Source organism: Trachemys scripta, chromosome 5 (assembly GCF_013100865.1).
Source record: "Trachemys scripta elegans isolate TJP31775 chromosome 5, CAS_Tse_1.0, whole genome shotgun sequence".
NCBI lineage: Eukaryota > Metazoa > Chordata > Testudines > Emydidae > Trachemys > Trachemys scripta.
Window position 1 is genome coordinate 59951851 of NC_048302.1, and position 17524 is coordinate 59969374.

The 17524-nt window shown below is 40.3% G+C and overlaps 1 long non-coding RNA gene across 1 annotated transcript; it reads right to left on the reverse strand.

Annotated features, from left to right (window-relative positions):
* Positions 1–766: 766 nt before the first annotated feature.
* On the reverse strand, positions 767–12897 carry LOC117878437. Its single transcript, XR_004645978.1, has 3 exons — positions 12834–12897; positions 5028–5123; positions 767–906 (listed from the first exon to the last, which is right to left on the reverse strand). It is a non-coding gene; the product is annotated as an uncharacterized LOC117878437 (long non-coding RNA).
* Positions 12898–17524: the final 4627 nt, after the last annotated feature.

Below are 17524 nucleotides of genomic sequence, written 5' to 3' on the forward strand. Positions count from 1 at the left end.
CTCTGGGATAGCTCCCGAAGGCCAATACCGTTGAATTGCGTCCACACTACCCCAAATTCAACCCAGCAGGGTCGATTTCAGCGCTAATCCCCTCGACAGGGAGGAGTACAGAAATCGATGTTAAGAGCCCATTAAGTCAACAAAGATGGCTTCGTCATGTGGACAGGTGCATGGTTAAGTTGATCTAATGCTGCCAAATTCGACCTAAACTCGTAGTGTAGACCAGGGCAGTGATTCACAAAAACCAGCCCACTAATCAGGGAGCCACCTAAGCTAGCCAATAGGAGATGCTAACTAAAGGGGTGTGTTCTATAGGATGCAGGGAGGCACCTATCTCCACTTGGGATTCTCAGCTGCTAACCCTGTCTTGGCTACACCGTTAGCAAGACGCTGTGCGGTAGGAGGAGCAGGCCCGGCTTAAAGAGTTTTGGAGCTCTGTGTACTATGGAAGTTAGGGGTCCCCACCCTTTATAAACTAGATAGCAAAGCACCGCCACCCTATGCAGACCCAGAATTCCTCTCTCCCCACCTCACCCCACACAGACACCCAAATGCTTCATCTAATCCGCGTACAATTCAACAACCCTCCACCAGCCCCCACTTATCCTGGCAGCTCCCACCCGCATCTTCAAGAGCCTTGACATACATCCCATTCACTGCAGTCCCCCCAACACCTCAACTCCCCACTCCTCACCCCCACTCTCCCCTCTGCCCTTCCCCTGCAACCCCCTCAACATTCCCCAGTCACCCCATAGCTCACCAGCAATTGACCCCAAGCTCCTCACCCACTCCCACGGGGACATTCTTGGCCATGTACCAGCACCCTCTAACTTGGTGCTCCACTCCCATCCTGGGCTAAGGTGGCTCCTCTTGATTCCAGCTTTAGGGGTGGAGCAATCACACAAGCTGTAGAAATACATTGGATAGGTTTATATTCTTGCCTTTAAAGATGCATACTATTTGCTTATCAGATATGTCTGCTTACTTTCGTTATCTGTCTGATTATTCAAAAATAACTGTAGGGAAATTAAAATGCTCCACTGTTCTCTCTTTAGTCATTTCTATTATAAAAAGTCTAATTATTGTGAGAACCTTTCCTCAGTACTCATCAGTAACTTTTAAACTTGAATAAGTCATAATAGTTGCAATCAATGGTCTTCTCTAATTAAAACAACAATTATTTTACATTCCCAACTGACACATAGAAATTTCTTATGCCAAATTCTATATTGACATACACTCTGTACAACCCCATCAAAGTCCATGCAACATATGGCTCCCTGAATCTAATTAATTGTTGAAGTTGACTATTATGGTATGTTTCATGCCATGGTTGAGATTCAAAGCTCAAGATTTGGGCTAGATTTAGACCCAGAATAAGCAGAGGCTACTCCTTGGAGTTCATTGACTCCAAGTCAAAGTTTGGTTTCTGTATCTAATTCACTTGTTGCTATTGATGTATGTTCTCTACTCTTGCGGTTTCAAGTTCCTTTTATGGTAAAATAAACACTGAAATAACAGCACCTAAAACATTCAGCTACAGTGGAGAAAACATGGATATTAATAACATGTACTATGTTTTGTTTTTATAAAGATTATTTTCCTTTAACCTACTAGATGCAGTAGGTTCTGTTCATTATCTGGTGCCTTTCAACTAGGCTATTAATAGGATCATCATATGCCACAGCATATGCAGCAAAATTCCATAGAATGCAATTTGTATGCGATTCCATAACATCACTATTTTTATTCAGTGCTCTTCATGATAAGAAGTGTTTAATCTCTCTACTTAAATAATAATTCCTATGGTAATTTGTAGTCACTTCTTTCCACAAAACCAAGGTAATCTATGCCTACATTGTTTAATGCCACTCTTAGTGTCCTGTTTTCCTCACAGCACTATTTGAGTCAGGTTTTGCCTTGGGACTGTAAGGCAATTGAAATAGAGGATTCATGTAGCAGATCAACAGCACAGCTAGGGAGAATCATTTTGAGTGAGGGTGAGATGTTAGATGGTTTTTTTAAGGGTTTCATTAAATAAATTACTTTCCATTCCTCATCCCTACATTGCAGAAAGAAGAGACCTACTTCATTTGAGCAAGATATTTCAATTATTCAGATTTTCAGTAAAAGAAAGGTATTTTAGCCTCCACTGGGAATCCAACAGACTCCTTTAGAATCATTCAGTTGGTCTCTAGTTATTTCTAGAGATCTGTCTTGGTTTCTACCAAGAGACATGTAGCCACAGGAACCAGAAGACCAGAGGATTTGTTTGAAAACCTAGTTCTAACTGGAACTAAAAACTGACATTTTTAAATAAAAATGTTGAAATTTTTTGAAAATTGTAATTGAATTTCCACTAGGGTCCTCGTGATCAAAGGAATGCTGGACTTCTTCATCCATAAATTCAATGGGCCAGACTGGGCTGCTCTGGTGACATGACCATCAGTAACTAGCTATCCTGGGAGCCCCCTTTCAAAAAGGCAATCTTTGTGTGGTAGAGAGTTAGTGTATAGTGGCTCTGTGTCACTCCTCTCAAAGCCCTAAGCATAGGGGACATGACACAGAGGAAGGGGTGTGGTTAGCTCAGATAAACCAGAGAATCTGGGTAAAAATATAGCTTAGCCATAAACTTTCCTTGTCATCTCAGTTATGTTAAATTCGTTGAAAGTCTAGTTTACAGAAAGGCCCACATCACACACGTGAGCCAGCATCCTGGATACCACTTGGAATCTAAAACTGAAGGACATACCTACCTATTTTAGGATTGTACACTGCCCCTTCCCCCCCTACCCCCCGGGGCCGGTGCAAGGATATTTTGCGCCCTAGGCGAAACTTCCACTTTGCGCCCCTCTCGCAAATAAATCACATACATTATACACAATACACGGTCACAGAGTAACATGTTATAATTTAGAATTTATGTTTCCGCGCTTTAAGTTTAGCAAATTTAGAAACAAGTTCCTCCAAGTCAATGCTGTGAGCAATGTCATGTTCCAGGCCCGCCCAGAGGATTCAGGGGGCCTGGGACAAAGCAATTTCTGGGGCCCCTTCCATAAAAAAAAGTTGCAATACTATAGTAACATGTATTTGGAAGTGTAAAAAAATAACTAGTGAAATACATTTAAAAATTAATTTGTAATAATTTGAAAATACACTAAATACCATTACAACTTTTAATGTTTTTAAATAATGTATGTATACATTTGCAATTACATAATGGGCTGTTGCTGGGTGATGGTGGGTACCAATGGGCTGTCGCTGCCTGGAGGTGGTGCTGCTGTTGCCCAGCCTGGGTGGGGAGCTGGGCTCTGGGGTGCCCGGCTCACAGGGGCTGGGCTCAGGGATGTGGGGAGATGGGGTCAAAAAAAAATTGGGGGCGCCGCTTTTTGGTACCCCCAAATCTTGGCGCCCTAGGCAACCGCCTAGTTGGCCTAAATGGTAGCACCGGCTCTGCCCCCCCCCATCCCTCACTTTAGCACATTTTTCTTCATTTATTTCGTTTTATTTTCAGTTGGGTGAGTGTTTGTGTAGTTGAAAGGGTCTTTTGTGAGGGACATTCTTCTGGTGGAAAGGCTTTTTCGAGAGGAAGGTTTTTCAGCATTTCTGAAAGATGGCCAGACTCTGGACTCACCTAATCTCTTCTGGAAGTTCATTCTATAGCCAGATTCCCTGTATCAAGAATGTTTTGTCCCCAGTTTTCATGTGCGTCATCTTAGGCTTTATGCTCCGCACTGTCCCAAACAAGCACAATTGTCTCAGGAGTTGATAGGCTGAAATAAAGTCTTTCATCTAGTTGAGACTTGATACATTAAGTGCCACTGCCAAAGCAGCAAGCCTAACTGGCTATAGAGGAGCTCATGGAGGTTTTATTACTTTTCATAGTTTCTCTTTTATCCTTTATTATTGGTTAAATTGATCAGCGTGTTGCTAACAGAACAAAATTTCTTTGAGAGAAAAAAAAATATAAGACTATATTATTTACACTGCAAAGAACCAGTTCTGTAAAGCACTGAGTGCCTTGAAATCCCATTTACATCAACGAGATTTGTAATCCCTGTCATGCTGTCTGGAGTGGCTCATGACTGAGAGTGCCTACCTCAGGGCAGACTGTAAAAAAAGGGCAGCCACCCCAAACTAGTGGTGTGTTCTATAATTAGATTTCACCACTCCAGCAACAAATGTGAACTCCAGGATCATTATAACAGTTTTTCCATGTAGTCACACACAATTCCCTTATGCTAAACCACTTATGCTAAACCAGTGGTTCTCAAACTCTTTTTTTTGCAGACCACTTGAAAATTGCTGAGGGTCTCGGTGGACCACTTAATGATCTTTCCAAATGTTGTCTGTACCATTAGCTAACTATTGTAAAGCGCTTTGGATAAAAGCACTATAACAATAACAAAATAACAATTTTTTGTTCTACAAATAAAAGCACACAACTCATATTTTAATATCAGTAGTCTTACCTTTCTAATGCGATGGATGTGCCCTCTCTCCCTCATCACAGCAGCCCCTGAGCTGGGGCTGGGAAGGAGGGACGCCTCTCCCTGGCAGCCGCAGTCCTCGAGCTGTGGAAAGTTGCCTCTTTCTCTGGCCACTGCAGCCCTGCATGTCCCAAATCCCCCCCATCCCCTCTTCTCACCCCACTGCCCCCTCCCAATTACCCCTTATTCCCCCCAAGGCCACCATCTCACCTTATATGTGCGTCTTCTCCAGGGTCCAAGCACCTAATTAGTGGAGCCACGCCTGCTTGGCTCCACAGACCATAGTTTGAGAACCTCTGTGCTAAACTATCTGTTTGACTTTGTATTTAGCTGTGACACTCTGATTGCCTCTCTCAAGTCTGAGGAAGAGCTCTATGTAGTTTGAAAGCTAGTCTCTCTCACCAACAGAAGTTTGTCCAATAAAAGATATTACCTCACCCACCTTGTCTCTCTAATATCTTGGAACCGACATGACACAGCTACAACACTGCAGAAGCAGAAATTGGTAAGTATACTGGGTTATTTCTTAGGTCTTACCTTAAAAATATCAAATCATGCACGGATATTAATGGACAAGCATTTTCTTTGTTTTAGTCTTGTAATCTGTATCAAATTTCCCAAATTCACGTAGAACTGCAGAATAGAAGAAATAGTCACTTTAAGCCATAAAGCTGGTGTTATTTTTAGGTATCTGCTAAACAATCAGACTATAAGAATTTTAGAAGTTTGACCCTTTGAAGATTTCCCATATAAGAAAACTTGTGATCCAGTTTTTCAGTACAAAGAAAGCAACGTTTCTCCCCCTCCCCCTCTGTTTTACTTGGCTTAAAATTTCTATAAGAACTTCTTTCCCACAGAGTACTTTGAAATGACTGTGAGAGAACCATTCCTTTTCCTAATGACCAGTAAAGTTCACTGATCATTTAATAAAGCCCGACTGGCTAATTGTGGGCCAATAATTTTTTTTTCAGTAATTGATAAATAATGAATCAATAATGATACATAATGATGATTATCACCAAATCTGAGAATAAAATTTTATTATGCAATATCCTAAGGAAATGTCCCTAGAAACATCCTGCCATCCATACTGCAAAGAAGAAATGGATAAGTTTGACAATGTAGCCCATGGCTCTTTTGACATTTACTGGAGGACGTCCCACTGATCTGCATGGAATGGCTAGAGAGGCACTCAGCACCTCAGAAAATTAGGAAGTAAGTTTGCCATAGGATAGATAGAGGGAGGGTTCGCACAACACAAGCAAGTACAGAAATATAAACCTTGAAATCCTCCTGGTGCTGAGCACCTTCTACATATTGTTGAGTGTCCTCAACTCACACTGAAGGCATTTAATACCTCAATGCATCATAAAAAATTCAGTGCTTCTTCTCCTGTACTTGTCTTTGTTGGGTAAAAGTCAGACACACAGCCTGCCCCTGGGTTGCAGGTAGATTTCACTCCTCAGCCCTAGTGTGGGACACCTGTATGCAACATTTCTGGCTTTGAGGGGATATCTGAATGTCACCATACATGAGTCCATGATTGGTTTACAAAATTAATCTCATTTATGAAAAGCAGAAATAGAATTACGTTAAAAACTTTCAATAAACATAGTTGATAATATGATGAGTGTGAGATTTGAGTTTACTTTTTAATAGTCTATATGTAAGTTCAATGTATAACTGAACTGCACTTTTAGGCTCTTCTTTTCAGCCTAGCCTTATCTGAGCCTCTGTGTTTGGGTCGGCAATTTTACAAATACAAAGGATTGAAGGAGCAATTTTGCATATGCAAATACATTATTTCATTTAGATATGTAATTGGGAATAAAAACAGGCCAGGGTTAAGGTCTGCATCTCCCAGACCTCCTTATATTAGTAAGCATGAGGCTTGGAAATTAGTATGTTTAGGATCACTCCCTAAAATCCTGCACTGGCAGGTCATTTAGGCTTTTACAATCTAATTTCTATGATCTAAAAATTTGCCAGTTGCTAAAGATGAGCAGTACTTTGGTTCATGAAGGCAGGTATTCTGTCTCCAGTATGGGCAATATCAGAGGGAAGCCATCTTCCTTTCCCCTACCCAAACCTGATTGTGTGAATCTTCACACCAACAGCCTGACTGTCTCATATACACAGCTTTAATTTTCTAGCAACACTGTAGAGTACGCGCTCAGATAACTGAGTATTAAAAAATCTATACCCTTACTTTTTTTTCCATTGTAAAGTTTCAATAGGCTTGGGCCATGAGCCAGTCATTAATTTCCAGGAAATACCCTGCAACTTGATCACTGTTGCATAAAACTATAATGCAACAATTAATTTTGCCTGTACATCAGTATAAATTGTTATGACCTCTTTAATTTTACTTTGTAATTCATATTGTAAAACACTGACATGTGCTACAAATCTATATTTTCCAAACTACTGTAACCATTCTGATACTGGCATCTTTCTGACTAGCAGCCAAGTTAATGCTTCAAGGGATGCACATAAGTATGGATTCAATCTGGCAACATGCTAGGCACTCTGATCCTGATCTAGAGAAGCATTTATGCACATGCTTAAAGTTAAGCATGTGAGTAGCTCTATCAATTTCATGTGATTCCTCAAAGTTAACCATTTGTTAAAACAGAAAAAATTAAATTTTAAAAAAATTAAAGAGTTCACACCAAATGCTAGCATGAGCACAAGTCTCCCGATGACTTCACATATACTGACTTCAGTGGTAGCCATATGCATGCATCTGAAGACAGAATTTGGCCCTATGACAGCAAAAAAACAAAAAAGAGCCCTTTCAATGCAATTTGTGGATAAATGTTTTGTACCAAGGACCTTTGTTTTGCAAACAAAACGTACCACTGCTGTGTCTGTTCAGTATTGTGTTTGATTTAGTTTAATCAAAACCATAACCACACACCATACATTAAAGAACAGCTCCTTCAGCTGACACATATATTCAAGATGCTCAAAATATACAATTATTCCCAGCTAGGCAGAAGTTTATTATATTTCTTGGACATTTAACTATTTCATCTTTACAATGTGTTACCAGAAAGTTTATCTATTGAACTGAAACATTTAACAAATATTTGTGTGTTAGTCACAGAATTAGTAAACACGGTGAATTAACTATATGTGGTCACTTTCAAGTTTTGCCATCTTGATTATCTTCTTTATTACACCAGGCCCAAAAATACACATAGAACTAGATTCTGCATCTCTTATTCACACCGAGTAGAATCTATTTGTGCAGTAGACTATGGAAATCAATGGGAATAGACAGGTGAGTAAATTTAACATGAGTAAAGGCTACCGAATCTGGTTAACATTAAAAAAGAATGCTTCTCACAACACTTACATTTTGGAACATGATAGTATTACATGGCTATCAATTTTCCCTGCACGGATAGTTTTTCTAATAGCCCATTTTAAATTAATCCTGACATCTTTGATGGTCTTTCTACATGAAGAAATGGTGTTCTTTTGCCATCGTGACATTTTACTTCCCACTGAGTTCAGACAAAGGTGATTCACCTCTGCTTCAGTTGCCCAGTTAGGAAAGCTTTACAGTTTCTTTGCCCTACCAGATAACATGAATCAGAATCTAGCCCAGAGGTTCCCAAAGTGGGCGATACCGCCCCCTGGGGGGGGCTGGAACGATCCAGGGGGGCAGTAGTAGCCTCGGGTGCAATTGGGGGGCGTTGAATAAAAATAAGGAGGCGGTGGAAGCATAAAGAAAGAATATAAGAAAATTTTGAAAAACCGTTCGTACATGTTTCATCTGTTGTGTAACATAGAGTTAAAGTTGTAGTGATTACTTTATTTTCCAAATAAATTCACAAATTATAACCAATCAGGTGTCAAGTCCGCCAACAACTCTTAACAAGCAAGTGTTGGCAGGCGAGCGTGTCGCGCATTGTCGGGAAGTCCAGCATGCATCGGCAGGAATATGTGCGTGTAATGACTTGTTTACAATACGATACTATAAATAGGCGACATGTATGAAATCTAATTTAGATTGTTTCTTAATTGTGTAAAAAGCAGTTAACAATAGTGCAATAAGTATTTAAAATTTTTTATTCATATTCAATACCTTCGATCTTTACGGATTACGGATCACATACAAAGCAAATTGTATTATTGTTGTTTCAATAAAACAGCAATTTACACGTGAGTATTTTTATACATTTTCTTACATATCTACCGTACGTTTCTGTGTCTCTAGTGCTTACTAATAATAAAATCGTAGCAGGCTTGTGTCAGTACAGTACTATTTGAAGTGTACAGTCAATATATTTGTCATATTTTTTATTACAATATTAACGAAAACAGGAATGAAATTTAAAAAAAAATTAGCTATTAACATTTATTTATATCTATCGAATCATCTGTGTTAATTGGTAAATAAGGTGTGTGTTAATAAGGAACAATTATTTAAATAAGGGCAAACTAAATTAAAACTATTAACTGATTTTTAATTGCATATTGATTATTTTTAATTAATTATTTCTTGATAAATTTAGTTTGATATTTGACAATTTAATATCAAATACATATATCTAATGCTGAGCAAAGAACAAAACCCAGTTTATTAGTTTCATTAGTATTTTAGTTTGGTTGTCTTTTGCCATCTTATGCAAAAACCACTGTATACCTGATGTCGTGGGCGATATTCTAATAACACATCTTTCTTTACTATATTGTAGGACGTAGGTAGAAATATAGATACATAAAAGAACACAAATTTGTCACTGCATCTTTCTGTTTGTTCACTTAAAGAAGGTAGATTTCCAGGGGGACGCTGAGTAATTTTTTTTCTGAAAAGGGGGCGGTAGGCCAAATAAGTTTGGGAACCTCTGATCTAGCCCATTATACCACCTGATTTTCTGTCTTTCACAATTTTGCTGATGTGGTCATAGAATTCTAGTACATTAGAGAAGTATGATTTTACTTTATTGAAGCCATGTTCATGTGCCTTTATTGTATTGTGTTCATCCTATGTAGGTGTTTTGCAATTCTATGTTAATTATCATTTGAAATAATTTACCTGGTATTCTAGTAAGGTTTATTGTGCAGTAGTTCCTAGGATCACACCTTTTGCCTCTACTAAAGATAGAAATGTTACTAGTTTAATACATAATCTAGTATACTTTAAAAATAATATTAAAGGGAGAATTTTATTTGGGTCTCTACATTTTTTAAAAAGAATGTACACATGTACAAAACCTGCATTTTCAATGACATGTAGACATATAGACATGTGAATTGGGAACTGTAATTGCATGCCTGTCTACCTACTGAATATCAAGCCTTTCATATGATGTTGAATGGTAAGTTACACGAATGAAGGATAATTTTTAAGGCATAAGGACAAGGGGGCATTACCAAGGTTTAGATTGCAGCCACAAATAACTCTGTTTCTGGATTCTGAATGCCCTATCTCTTAGCATTAATGTTTCATGAACATTATTTTTTGCTTGGAATGAGGCATGCAATTTTCCAGGAGATTTCTTCTCTGTATAGGCAGAGATTCTTCCCTTGGTGCCTACCGAAAAGCTGAAAGAGGTATGGTGGGCTGCTATCCAGCTTGAGGGCCCAGGAAAAGTTCTGTCTAGAAGTCCTTCGTCATTCAGCTTCTGAGATGCAAGTGCCAAACTAGTAGCTCTTTTACTCTTGGAGAGTGTAGCATGCCCCTGATATCTCCTTGGCTAACTACATTGATTGATATGAAGGTGTAACAGGGTGCTAGCTAGGAAACCCTGAGCCAGACCTCTGTCACGCCAGCTCCAATCAGGAAAGGGGAATTGGAGCTGGTTGAGTAAGCCCAGCCGTAAGTGGCAAATAGGGAACGGCTGCCGGCCTCGGTAGCCAGGGGCTACATAAAGGCTGGCAGGAAGGGAGCCAGGGGGAGCTGGAGCCTGCTCTCCTCTTCTGGCCAGGGCGGGAGGGAAGGACCCGCCGCCGAATTGCCGCCGAAGAATGAAGCAGCACGGTAGAGCTACCGCCGAAGTGCCGCTGATCGCAACTTTTTTTATTTTTTTATTTTTTTTTTGCTTCACCGCTTGGGGTGGCAAAAAAGCTGGAGCCAGCCCTGAGGCCACCCACTGGCTGAGACCTGAGACGCAAACGGTGGAGGAGATAATGGAGACCCTTCTCCTAAAACAATTGCTATGGGGCCTCCCTGAGAACATCTGAGTCTGGGTCAGGTGACATCAGCCAAGTATGCAGCTATCAAGTTGACCGAGGAGTACACAGAGAAAGACATTTCCCAAGGGAGGGCCGACCCTATAAAGACAGAGAGTTGGGAAGAAGCTGAGGGAACCCCTTCCTGGGAAAGGCCCTGATAGGAAGGAGAAACCCAAGGAGCTCCCAGTAGAGCCAGTATAATTGTTTGTCGGCAGTGTGGGAGGTCAGGACATAAAAAGGGGGACTGCCCAGATATGGAATATGGGTGGGCTGAATTTTGTGGCTAGATTAATGCTGGGGGACGGACAAGGAGGAAGAGGCTGTCCACCATCCCAGTGAGCGCGGGCAGGAGACCCCATAGGGCCTGGTGGATAGCGCTTCAGCCTGCTCACTCATCCAGAGGGGGCTGATAAAACTGCACTGGATAATTCCAGGTGCATGGATGGCCCTGGAGTGTATCTATGGGGACAGGAGATAGTGCCCGGTGGCCCAGGTGCCCCTAGAAGTGTGAGGCAGCTTTAAATGGAAGCAGGTGAGGATAGTACCCTGTTGTGTTAGGTACAGACTGGGGCCCTCTCCCAGAGGGAAAAAGAAAAGAGGAGTTATAGGCTGCTTTCCCCTGCTGGCTGCAAGCCTGATGCTGTCTGTAGCTACAAGGTGGTGGGAATTTGTACTGTAAATAAAGGGCCTGGCTGATTGCACCAAAGCAAAGGCCTCTGGCTGGTTTGTGGGCACAGAAGTGGCAGAAGATAGAGGGGCCCACTGACACCCTGTTACAGGAGAGTGAAAGCATAATCCTTCCCTTACCCTCCCCCTTTCAGGCAACTAATACTCATTAGAGCACCATGAGCAGGGACTGTGCCCAACAATGGGATTTTGGCTCCTACTTCACCCATCCTGGGTTAATTTCTTATCTGGCCCATACTGCTCATATAATTATTGAACACTAAACATTGACTGAAAAACAATAAAAAGAAATGTTTAAAATACTGGATGTCTAGTTTGGTTTGCAAATTGGGACCAAGGGCAGTTAATCACCCTACTAGATTTTGTTGTATAGATCCTGTAATACTGTACACACCACAGGAAAACTCTCTAGGCTTGCATAATTTTTTTACTTTACTGTTCACAATTTAGGAGAGAATATACTGGCTGGCTCCAATTGCCTCATGAATTAGCAACCTGGCTGTCATACAGAGGTAAGTTCTGATTTAGGGAGTAAAGACCTCTGCAAATTGCTTGCAAAACCGATTGATGTTCATAAGGTTACTCCCACTGTGGCTGGTCACCACAGAAGCTGAATACTGTCTTTGCAACAGATTTGCCAAGTGAAATATACTGAATATTGATTTGTGTGCATTGCAGCATGAAACAGAATAGCATGTGGGCCCTGGTATTGCATTTAAAGAAGAAATACAACAACCCAGCTTTAACACTGTAATGAGAATGAGAGATGATGGCACCATTTTCCATTCATGTTACAATAACTGTCATTCATGATCTGTTATTTTCTATTCTTGTTAGACTCTGTCCGAAAGACTTATTTTGTAAGGGTGAGATGTTCAGCACCCTAAATCCGCAGTAAGCTGCAGGATGTGTTCAGTCACATCATAGAATCAAAAAATCAACCACCCCATAGAATTCCCAGTATAAAGACAGCCAGAGGAGGTATTAGCTTTTTGCTTTTCTTATAATTTCCTGGGCTAGATATTCCTGTTTTCTCTATTATTGGTTAAGCAAACTATTAGGAAGGTGTGGAATAATTCAGCCATTCAAAATCAGAGGATTTTAAAGGGGATAATGTTACATTGTTATTGTATACATGAAATGCCACAGCTTTGGAAACAGACTCAAATATGTATTCCAAAAAGCGCATGCCTGAGACATTTGTCTTTATTTCTATTTAACAACAATACAAACAAAACCACTACACCCAGACAGAAGCAATAACACCGGTAACTGCCCAGCAGTTCACTACTTCACAGGGATATTCTGAGAATAAATACATTAAAAGATTCTGAGGTGCTCAGCTAGTATGGTAACGAGGGGCCATATAAGGCTTCAGATGGATAGATAACAGCATTAAATACCGATATACAAATATATTAAATCTGCCAACCAGCAGCATCAAATAACCAAATGGAGATAACTTACCTCAGCCACTTTTAAGGGACCAGTGAGTGCGACAAAAACAAATTCTACTCACAGTACTGCAGGCTGGGAGCTTGCTGCTTTATTCAACTGCATAGCAACACTGAATGGGGGGGAAAACTTCCCCTACCAAAAGGGGATGTAATATGGTGGCTGAGCATGGTCCCATCCCATAATACCCTGGTAACCCAGTTAACCCCATGATGACCAGTAAATACAGCCAACCAATAAATTAAAACAGAAGAGCCCAAGAAAGCTCCTCACAATTTCATTCAATTCATAATCTTAGCCTCATCTTGCCTCCAAAACACTATCAACTAAATGGCTCACTGTATTTTGCATGCTTAATTTTTGATACTTAAGTTTTACATACTTGATTTTTGGTATTCACATTTGAATCAATGGGATTACACCTGTATAAGTGAGGAAAAATTTGTCCCCCTGTTATTTTATAATTTTTTTAAAAATGTGCTTAGAGTCCCTTGGATAAACAATTAACATCTATTAAAAGTTTTGAATAAGTAATTAAGAGTCTTTATAATTAAGAAAATATGGGAATGTCGTGTTGTGCACCTATTACTCGTGATGGTGAGCCTTATGCAAACTGCCCCATTGAACACAATGGGATCACCTGTGTAAATGAATGCTCACCAACATGAACGAGTTGCACAATCTAGTCCTTAATGCTCATCCAGCACTTAAAACACAGACAATAATTGCTACTAGCTTTTCTTTTTTAAATACTTTCTTATCTCATACATTGTTATAACTTAAATAATTATCCCCGACTTCAAATGGTCATGACTCTCCGGAAAAAAGTTCTCCTTTTCTGCTGAAATTTTCCATGCTCATTCTCAGCCCAATGGTGATTTTATTTTTGGAAGGCCAAATCCATTCACTCATTTTTATAATATGGAAAGGTAAAATAATTACACCTTTCAAATGTTAAGGTTGTTTTCTTGTCATGCACAACTCAAAAATGACTGAATTTAAATGACACGGGGATTTTTCTAAGACAGATGGTCAGCTATTCAGTGGGTTTTAAGGTTCATTTGCCAGTATTTCAGAAAATTTTCATTTTACTCAGTAAACCTTGATAAAGGTCTGAAGGTCAAACTGGTGGTGATATGATTCTTTCACAAATTCTTGTTGTTTTTTTATTATTTATTTATGTATTTATTTATTTTGCATAACCTTGTAGTCCTGCAGTCTCTGGCCCTACTTCCTATTTATCATGTAGCTGTTATTCTTACAGGGTTTCAGTAGCACATATACTGTTTTGTGTTCTGATGCTCTCTCATTTTAACCATGGCAAATGATTTTTACAGCATCTTCAGAATTACTGATCTACAGATCTTTCATCTGTTAATCCAGTGTTTGGTTTAGTGTCTGAACAGGTACAGTAGATTTTTTCAGACTGAAACAAACCTTACCACAATAAACAATGCATTCTGCTGACCAGAGATTAGTTGAACTACAGTATTTTTGTCTCTCATGTTTAGGAGTTGAACAAAGATTTAGCTGAACACAAGGAAGAAACAGTTTAATTATAAACATACCTACAGTGGGCCATTATTGTGCCATCAATTTTTTAGCAGACTCCCTATTGCAGTCAATGGGGGATCTGTTAGAATATTGATGGCATAATATTGCCATTATGAGAACATGCAATCTGTTCTATTTTAAACAGAGGAAAGATTTCCTTAAGTAAGATCTAATTGTGTGTAGGGGGAGTCGGAGGGGGTAAACTGTAGATTTCGTTTCAATGTATCCCAAAAGGATATAAGAAACAAAACTCTTGCTTAGGTTTTGCCAGCAAATTGTATATTACATAAAACAGAAATGGTGTTAGAAACCCCCTGTATAATACAAGTGACCCAATAAAACTAGTGATATACTCACCTGATGATCTGCTTTTTGCCTTCACCAAGCAGCTCTGTATTGGCAAGAAAGTCCTGCATTGAGGACGTAAAAGCCTTAATTCCTCTTTTCTTACTCATGATTCCTGAAGACTTGCAGTATCCATTATAGGAAGATGGGAATGTGTACAATATTATATACATTGTTTGTCCTTTTTCCTTTGCTCTCTTATTTCTGAGGAATCTTCTGTATCTGTTATTCTCCAAATCATCAAAAGGAGAGTGAGAACATAGCACACTGGTTAGGTTGCCAAGATTGTTAGGTTACCTGTGTTTGCCAGAAGCTGGAAATTGGTGACACGGAATGGATCACTTGATGATTACCTGTTCTGTTCATTCCCTTTGAAGCACCTGGCATTTTGTTGGAAGACAGGATACTAGGCTAGATGGACCATTGGTCTGACCCAGTATGGCCATTTTTATGTTGGGATTTTAATTTTGAACCACTGCACCCTTATGACCTTGCTGGCTTTAATAGTTTGATACCCATGCTTTTGTTTTTCTTCCCACCCCCCCAAAATGCCTCTTACAGAGGGAAGGGGAGGGTGCAGAGGAGGGAAGAGGGAGAGAGAGGAATAGCAGGAGGGAAGGGAATGACATAGAACCAGCTCTCATGCTACTCAAACCAGCATGTTTCTTAGCATCCAGTGGCTCAGACTCAAATTCTGAGTTCCTGTGTTTCACATGTGCTGGAGGAATTCCTCAACTGCCTTATTAGGGCAGCTTTAAAATCCCTGTAAAATGTCAGCCATTACCTGAACTCCTCCTCCTGGCCAGCGGTCACTCTGCAGCTCCCTGCCTCTCTTTTCCCTCTGCAGGGCCCCTTAACTCTACAGAGTCTGTCTCATCAATAGCAGCCCTCCTTGAGGTCTGATTTTATTATATCACAGTTCCAAAAAGCAAACACAAAAACTGTCCCACTCAGCTTTTAGCTGGGCACAGTCTGTCATCCTGGAAGAATGATCCTTTCCTGGTCTCCAAGCACTTAGAGAAAATGCAGGGCCTGACCTGCCTTCCTCCTACAGAGAAAACAAAACTTGCAGCTCTATTTTCATACTCAGCCCCATCTCTCTTCCTCCAGGGCCACTGCAGGAGGCTCTTCTCTCCCTACAGCTTCACTCTGTAGTTCTGCTGTTCCTGACACTTTCTAACTCTCCTTATACCAATTCTGTTCCCTTTCAGTTTTGCTCTCACTGAAATTTACTCAGACTCTCTATAGTCCAGGTGCAATCCCACCCTCTTAACTAGCTCAACTAAGAGCACCTTCTCTGGCACAGGGCACTGCTTTAATCACAGGAGCCAGCCACCCCGTGAGAGTCTGCTGTATGCTACCCACCACCCTGACACAAAGGGATCTTGAAGGCTGATGATCTTGTCTTCTGGGGGATGTCATAGACTAGATAAAATCATGATGTATATAGTTAATATTAACAATGATCTATGAAGAGAGTGAGTGACAGTACTTTGGCTAAAGATAACTCTTTGTATTTGCTGGTGGCAGGGGTTGGGGTATTGTTCAGTGCAATGATTGCATTTTCAGAACTCATAAATTTCACATGAAGTGATAGAATTCTGGAGCATGTTTAGCAGTTGTCAAGTCTGATTAGACATTGGTAGCAGTTTATGCTAAGAATTCCCCAACTAAGGACAAATAGAATGGATTGTTTTTAGAAATGCATGTGGCACCTACATCAGTGCCAAATCAATTCATTAAAATCAATGACATTAGGCAAATAATTAAGTTATTCAATATTACTGGACTCTTCAAATAAATTGTTGGTGCAAATTCTTGAATTCTTTAAAAATCTAAAGTTATTCTCTGTCACGTGAATCTAGATTGTCTAACCCTAGTTCTAGAGTCTGATACTGTTCCCATTGACAAAGCTCCCATTGACTTCAATGGGGCCAAGTTTCCCACCCCTACTATCTATACAAACATGGAATTTGAATGAGAGCCTAACTCAACCCAGAAAAAAACTGAGATAATGTTGATGGGTTAGGAAAAACAGTCCCAAAAGTCAGCAGACTTTATTGATGCCTGTGACAAAGTGCTGGAAGTTTACAAGCAAGCCAGTTACCAACCAGTTCTGTAGACAAGGCTGTTTGGGGATATACAGCTGTTTAGCTGATCAGGCTGCTAGGGCCATTGAACCAACTAGCCATCAGCGGAGGGGTATAAAAGAAGACACAGGAAAAGAGGGAAGGGTCTGGATCAATTGAGCTCAGTATGTGTTGTGATTTCAAAGAAAGGAGAACACTTCCTCTATATTGCTGTGGGAAAGGGCACAAAACAGTGCGTATACTTGGCTACAGTGGTGATGGGAATATAAATAAATTCACATGAAGTTGCTATTTACTGGAGAGTCTAGGAGATTGTTGGGGCATCAAAGGGTGGAGATGGTGCAGGCCTTGTTTCAGTGCTGATGACTGAGGGGATGTGCCCACCCTTTATAAAATGGATATTAGATTCTGGCTTGCTCCTGGATACTCAGCTAATAGCTGAGGCTGAGGGCACTTTTATATCTGTAATTGGCAAGAGTGTGGCCTTTCCCTTTCAATGCAGGCCTTGCCACAATTATCCAGGCCTTTATCACCCAGGGATTAGATTGCTAGGATGCACTCTGTATGGGAGGATTGCATCTAGAGAAAACTGAAGTTAGTGAAGAATACAGTGGTCTGTTTGTTAAGGGAAAGACTGTAACTTGTCCAATATGGCCATGCAGAAGAGTAAGTGGGCATAAGATGTCTTTGGTCCTGCATTTTCTTGTCTAGCAT